The 7,836-nt window shown below is 49.1% G+C and overlaps 1 pseudogene; it reads right to left on the reverse strand.

Moving 5' to 3' along the window:
* Positions 1-5,575: 5,575 nt before the first annotated feature.
* Positions 5,576-6,595, reverse strand: LOC142427769 (solute carrier family 25 member 3 pseudogene; annotated as a pseudogene).
* Between the last annotated feature and the right edge of the window lie 1,241 nt (positions 6,596-7,836).

The raw sequence follows: 7,836 nt of genomic DNA on the forward strand, positions 1-7,836 counted from the left end.
GGGACATTACCTGGATTATCTTCAAATTCAGCGAATTTTCATGGAAGATTTGGGAATGAGAAAGGTCGCTGAGAAATGTGTGTCTCGGGTTCTGATGGACCGGCAAAACGAATGTTGACTGGAACCGTGCTCCTGCTTGGAAAGAACGGCTCCAAATCGACCCAGACTTTTCCCAAGGTCATTACTGGTGATGAGACATGGTGCTGTTCTTACGACCCTGAAAGCAAACATCAGTCAAGCCGGTGGAAGACATCATCGTCACCTTGCCCTCAAAAGCTCGTCAAGTGAAATAAAAGATCAAGACAATGTTCATTTGTTTTTTGATGTGAGGGGGATAGTGCTTTTGGAGTTTGTTCCACCAGGTCAGACTGTTAATCAAACTTTCTATTTAGAGATTCTGAAAAGATAGCGTAACAGTATGTGAAAAAAAAAAGCCTGGTTTGTGGGAGATGGGGGACTGGTTTTGCCACCACAACAATGCACCTGCTCACGCAGCCATCTCAGTGCGCCAGTTTTGGGCACAGAACAGCATGCCACTCTGCCCCATGCTCCTTACTCACCTGACCTCACTCTGTGAGACTTCTTTTCGTTTCCCCGAATGAAGAGGGACATGAAAGGACAGCGATTTGATGATGTAGAATAGGCAAAGACAAAAATGAGGGAGATGCTGTCAGCCATCCAAACAGATGAGTTTAGAAATGTTTCCAAAAATGGAATCGCAGAGTTGACAGATGCATTAAGTATAATGGAGTGTACGTTGAAGGTGATAAGGTTGTTTTGTAAAAAAAAAAATTTATATACATAGCTTTGAAAAAAAATTCTGGTTTTTTAGGGGTGCCCCCTCCTATATTATGTTCACAATAAAAATGACATTGTGTGGTTTGGCATATGTAAAACCAACCAAAGAGCCTGCAACAACAACGACGAAATCAAACTGGGTGCCATTGCGCCCACTGTGTCAGAGCAATGCTCCAGGGAAGGACTCGAAGCAGACGCTGGAAGCCACTCCTGCAGAGTGGCTGGGGGCTCTGACCGGGGAACTTGTAGTTGTCAGTATCACTGGTAATCACGATGCTACCAGGAGTCCTGGCGTGGCATGCAGTAGAGGGTCATAGTGTTAAAAGGATGGAGCATAGGCAGAATTAGTGCTAACACCCTGGACACTTTACCACTGAAGGCCACACACACACACGCGCACATGCACACGCACTCACACACACGCACACACACACTTACACACACTCACACACATGCACACACACACTCACTCACTCACACACACTTACACACACACTTACACACACTCACACACACACACTCACATACACACACACACTCACTCCTTAGCTGTGCAAGATTTTAGTGCCCCCCCCCCACTTCATCCACCCACACACCCAAACAGCATCATTCAGGAAGGCAAGGCTGTCTTCCATATGATATTGAAATTTAAATTTCCTTTCAAAGAGTTCTTTACTAGTGATTTTTTTTTAAAAGGGAGCTTTAAGACCACATAAAACAAGCACACTGTAATTGAATAGCTGCCTATCACAAGGTGATCTTCTGACTTGGGTGATCACTCCTGCCTTTGAAAGGCTCAAAAGAAATACTTTGTAAAGACACACTTGTACCAGGAGGAAAAATTCCCATAACATTAATACCTTGAATCTTTTCAGTCTTATCAGTGTGGCATTAACATGTAAATACGGCCTTTGTTTCTCAAGATTTTTCCTTCTCCCTTTATTCACTTCTCAAAAGACAGATCAATGGTTGAGATTACAGCTCCCTATAATGAAATTAATTTCATATACTTGAGAAAGCTCCTTTAATCACCATCTGGGGGGGACAGATAAATAGCTTGAGCCAGCTTCCTTGGCTATTGAAGTCAAAGATGAGCGTGAGGGGGTGGGGCGGGACTGGAAATGGGATAAAATGCAGTATCTTTTGTTCAAAGAGCCGTTTGTGAATGGGGTGTTTAGGGTCAGCCCCTTCACCTTAGGGCTGAGGCACTGACGTGGTTTGGACAATGGCCTCGACAGTCAGTTGCGTGCCAAGTACTCTGCAGCTTGACGACCTCTAAGTAACTGTGCCATGTTGTTTTCAAAATCGAGATACGTTTCCATTACTGCAACTTTATGAAAGCCCGGGTACTCAAATGAATAGAAATACTCCAACAAACATGAGAGGGATAGTCAGTTGGTTAAATCAAGGTGCTGGGGTGTGGGGGGGGGGTAAGAAATGAGTAAAGGACACCTGGAATCCACAGATAACCCCCTCAGGACCAATCATGCGAGCAGTGACCCTTGAGGGTAGAAGGAAGGTGGGGGCAAAAAGGGGGAACCAATGGCAATGATCAATGTATACCCACCACCACCCCACCCCTGGGGTGACAAATGACAGAAACATGGGTGAAGGGAGACAGTGGATGATGTAAGCTATGAAAATAATGATTTATAATTTATGGTATCGGTGATTAATATTGGAAGTACCATGGGCTACCAGGACAAATGTATCTGTCCTGGAAGGAGTGTAGGATCCGCCATAAAATGGAAATGGAAACCCCCCCCCCCCCCCCCCCCCCCCCCCGAGGTCTCATGGACTTTGGTCTCTCAGGAAGAGACCCGCCCCTGAAAAGCAGCATCCTGCTGGACAGAGTGGAGGGTTTGTGAAAAAGCAGACGTCTTTGGCCCGATGAATGGACCCCGTGGCTGCGACAATGCGCTCAGACACAACTGTGAGGATGGTGCACAATCGGCAGCGTTTTTGCCTTTGTCTGTGCAGCGTCGCTGTAAGTTCACCAGCTGGATGGCACCTACCACCACCACCAATAAAAACGGCAGGGGAGATGGAGGTCTAGGGACTACATAGGAAAACTTCTGACTCAAAATAAGTCATCTCATCTGGACCATGTCCATGACAGTCAGCATCAGGCCATAGAGGTCAGCTTACTTCCAGCAGGGTGATGGATTGCTTTTATATGGCCCCTTTCACCATGGTCTTATAACTAACTTATCAACATGACTGGGGGGCACTATGCAGATGAAGTGTGTGTGGCCCACTAAGGGGGTTGGTTGGCTTGCTAATGATGTAAATAAGGTGCAATACAGCCTTGTGAGGGACAATTTAGTTTTGCCATCTGGCTAGGCCTAAAAGGAGCCACCCCAGAGCGAAAGGGGGAGGTGAGGTGGTGATGAGGCCCTCCCAGCTGCCAAGAGAACAGCATGCTGTTTGGATCCAGGATCCCTGGTTTGGACTTCCTCCATGCAGTAGACAAGAGCTGGGATAGTGGAAATGATACGCAGCGGCAGGCATGGTGACAGCCGCCATCAGACTTGCAGGACATGGCACTGTGGGCTTGCCAGCTCATGGAGTGTGAAAGTTGAGTATCTTTGGGCAGGAGGTTTGTTGGCTTGGTAAAGGTGCCTTTGGGCACTTGTCAGAATGAGGTTGACTATTTCAATGGTAGACAGTTGAGCAACTTTGGGCCAAAGTTCACTGGCAGTATAGGGTTCCCCTGGGCATTGATTGATGAAGCTAAAGAGTCTTGTAACACTTGTCCCACCAGAGCAGGCGTCAGGGCGGGTGACACCAGAAGTCTGGGAGCCGAGGACCAGGAAGACACTGCCTATGGCCATGGCCCAGCAGCTGTCCTGACAGAAGAGTTGCATCATGAAGTGTTCCTGACCCTGAACTGTAACCTGGTACTTGGAGCTATGGGTTCAGAGTTGGGTTGCGAACTACTAGGCTGGTGGTTCAAGCCCCCCCAGGGTCTCCACTCCTGTGCACAGTTGAGGGACATTCTTGGAAACCTTGCATAGGGTCCCTATGAGTTCGAATCAAATGGACAGTTGTGGATTTGGTTTGGGTACTTCTCAAATAAGCATCCATAATTTGAGAATTGTCTGAGCTCTCTGTGGTGATTGCCACAAGTGGTTGAACCCAGCAGAGAGGCAGCGGGCGCTTGGGAAGGGACAGCATTTGTTAAAAAGGCCAGAGAGAGAAGAGACCTGTCGGACATGCCTCATAGGAATCTTCCTAGGGCTACTGATGCTGAAGATTTGTGGGGCCAGAGGAAGTCGTTAGATGCAAACATTTATTTTTCTAAGCACACAGTGTATACTGTGGAAATTATTTGGTGTTGTTATAATTATGAAATACCACAGACTAGTGGTTTATTATTTTGAAATTACCATGGATTTTGTAGTTCCCTAAATTAGATTGCTCCTGCATGTCTACCCACACAATAAAATAGAAGCACAAAGTGTAAATAAATCCGTCTCACTCCATCTCATTCACAAGTTCTGGCTTTTTTTCCGTTTCTCCAAGGTCTTTATTATCCAGAGAAGATGGCTCAAACATACTACTTAAATCTAGACACCTGTTAACTTCTATTACATCCTAAAAGTTTACTACTACAAGGGAAATCATTAACATATTCTAAGTTTGTACTCTAGATAAGGGAATCACGGAAGATTTTGGTAAACTCTATCAATTATCATATTGTAGTTTATTTCTTATTTACACTTTACAAATATCTCTAATTCATACAATTTCACTGATGTTATAATTTCCCCAGAGATGTGAAAGTTACACAGAAACGAAAATATACTTTCTAATTTAAAACATTTCACGAGTCTCAACCATTGTTAAAAAACAAACACCCCGCCGCCAAAAAAAATCCACTGAGTCATCAAATTAAATGAGTTCCATCAAAAATGGGATTTCCCTCCCAATCCAAACAAAACCAATATTCAACAAAATACTGGAATCTGCAATTGGGTTTTTTTTTTTTTTGGTCAGGGTGGTATGCCTTCTTTTAATGTATGACTGTTGAAAGCTGAGTCATATAAAAGAAAGCTTTGGAGAACAGAGGGTTTTTTCTTTACATATTTATTCCCAGAGCCTGTTCTTCATCTCTCATTTTGACTTTCCACATTGATCCAATTTTCGCACTTCCTGGCGAGAGCTGTGTTCTAATCAGCAACATCGGGAATAGAAGTGGACAAGGCAAATGAGGAAATGCAGATCTTCTCCTGTCTCTTTGAAAGCAGTTAAAACATTCTAAGCTAAGCCATTTACTTTCCAATTTAACTTTCAATCGTTTCTATCTCAAACAGGAAATGGGGCAAAAATCTTTCATCTATTCAGGAGGGGCGCCATTTCTATTGCGCTGAATCCCACGTACCAGAATTTTACTTTGTTGTCCATCCCAAGTGGTGCTGCTGACCCCAAAGCCTCGCTGGCGCCCCGTGCAGTACTTGTGGCTGGATAATGACCACAGAACCCGGGAGCCCAGGGGACACTCTTCAGGCACTACCTGCCCTAACATGGCTACCCGAGAAGAAACCCTTTTCTTGTCATTGCTGAAAAGCTATTAAAGGAATCATGAAAATCCCCCAGGGACAACGGTCTGCACCCCCAAATGAAACGTTTGCAATGCTCTTTTCATTGCCAAAAACCAAGGGTCAGTCCTGGGAGGAGAATGCGGACCGCACCTTGAGCATCCCCCACTCTCGCAGCAGTCGTGCGTGCTTGCAGGCAGTTGTCGGCGGAGGGAACACGGGCCAGTGGACTTGGACTAAGGCCGGCCCTGGCCCTTCTTCTTCAGGGATTCGGGTATTCGGGCCACAGGGGGCCGGGGCAGCCTTAAATACACCTTCACCGAGTCGTAGATGAACCACTGCAGGGCGGTCAGCGTGCCGATCATGACGATGCGCGCGAACAGGCCCTTCCACACGCCCACGAAGCCCAGCGCCTGCAGCACTCCCAAGGCCGTGCTGCCCTTCTCCTTGTTCAGCACGGACACCACCGAGTCGGCCGGGTGCGACACGATGGCGCAGAAGATGCCAGCGATGTAGCCGGCCACGAAGGTGACCCCCAGCTGCTCGGCTTTGGTGCAGCGGCTCTGGGGCTTGGGGACCACGTACTTGTAGAGCGCCTCCACCGTGCGCTCGAAGCAGGCGAACTTCATCATGGTGTAGGGGACCTGCCGCAGCCACAGCGGCGCCACGCCCTTGTAGAAGGCCCGCAGGCCCTCCTCGGCGTACATGCGCGGCGCCGCGGCCCGCAGGGTGCGCGCATAGCCCGGCTGCGTCTGCACGCGGACTTTGACCGCCTCCATCGGGGCCAGGGCGATGTCCGCGAAGAACTCGGCGCTGGCCGACGCGGCCAGGTACAGGCTGGTCCTCCACAGGTAGGCCCGCTCCTCGCCCAGGAGCTCGGCGTACCGGATCTTGAAGGCCTCGTAGAGGCCGAACTTGAAGAGGCCCTGCATGGAGTAGCCGAAGAAGGTCGGCGCCCAGCCCCGGGCCAGGCCGCGAAACCCATCTTCCAGCACGGTCACCTGGAAGCCGCGCACGATGCTCTTGTACTTGCGGGGGTCCACCTGCATGCGGCACTTGACCAGGTCCAGGGGCACGATGGCCGTGTGCGTCAGCCCGCAGCTCACCATCCCGCCCAGGCCGCACAGCAGCAGGTACTTGGGCGAACCGTACTGGCAGCTGTACGCCTCCACGGCCATCGCCGCCCACAGCCCGCCCGGGCGCTGTTGGCCCCGGGCTCCCGCCGGCTGGGCCGGGCCACCGTCGGCACCACTCATGGCCACTCGTGCAGGCAGGCACGTCCCTCCTGAAAGGGGCTTTCTAAGGTAGCGCCTCGGCAGGTATTGGGCGCCCTAGCGCAGGGCCGCAGGAGCATGTGCGCATGCGTCCTGAGCTCGCCTCCAGGCCGCCCGCCCAACGGTCCAGCGGAGCCAGAGCCCGATTCTCCCCGCTCACCTAGTGCTCCCCGGCGCATGCGCTGTGTGCGCACTGCGCAACCTCGGCCGGTAGCATCGTCCCTCCCTCTTCAGCTCCAGGAGCAGCAGCCCCGCCCGCATTCCTTTAGGCTGAAGAGCCTGCTAACCGCCCCTAACCCTCATCCCTGCTGCTGCTCACTGCCGCCATCTCCAAACCTTACCTGGGGAGGTGATTCTTTCCGAGTCCACCTGGCTTTGGTCCAGTTCACTGCCTAGTCCTCCACAAAGATGTTCACAAGGTAAATTAATAAGTGCAAACATGCGTAGACACAAGAATAAGCGAGTAAATAGATGAGGAGATGGGCGAGGGGGCGAGGCATGGCCGCGTTGAGAGACCTTCCGAGAGTTCTCGCGCAAGCGTTCCTGCAGGATAATGGTCGTCCCATGGCAACAGTGCTCGACAGAGGGAATGGACAGATAGTCAGGGACCTGGTGCCACTCCTGTGGCTTTCTGCTTTACCAGTCTTATCTCTCAGACAGAATGACATCCATCCCCCCCAATTACTCATCCTCCACCTAAGGCTCTCTCCAAGAGGATAATGGTGACTGGAAGCATGGAGATGCCCACTAACTTGGAGGGATGGTACAAACGGAAACTCTGGTTCTCTGCTGAACCCTTAAGCCAGTAAATACGATACATCGCTCCACAGGCCTTCATCTGTTGGAGATGTGTATCTTAAAACATCACATAGATGATCTGGCTGAGAAATACCAGAAATGGAATCTACAGACAAACTGAAATATCAAGCTATACTTATTTTGCTGAAAATAGCTGACGGAACTTTATTGCTTGTTAAGTTTATGAATTCTTCACTTTATTTTAGTCATATTCAATGAGTTGACCTTTCCTAATGAAGTTTGAGATGAGGCCTGTTAAAAATGGGTCAATCTGAGCAACACGTAAATAAAAGAATTTACCATTTTGTGGGAATCTGAACATTTCTTCCTTGAAAAAATTGCCCACGATTATCATACTGATGTCTACAATGATGCACTGTAAAATGACTCACCAATGCTAAGATTTTCTCTTCACAAGTGAAGGC

The sequence above is a fragment of the Tenrec ecaudatus genome, chromosome 1, assembly GCF_050624435.1.
Source record: "Tenrec ecaudatus isolate mTenEca1 chromosome 1, mTenEca1.hap1, whole genome shotgun sequence".
Taxonomy (NCBI): domain Eukaryota; kingdom Metazoa; phylum Chordata; class Mammalia; order Afrosoricida; family Tenrecidae; genus Tenrec; species Tenrec ecaudatus.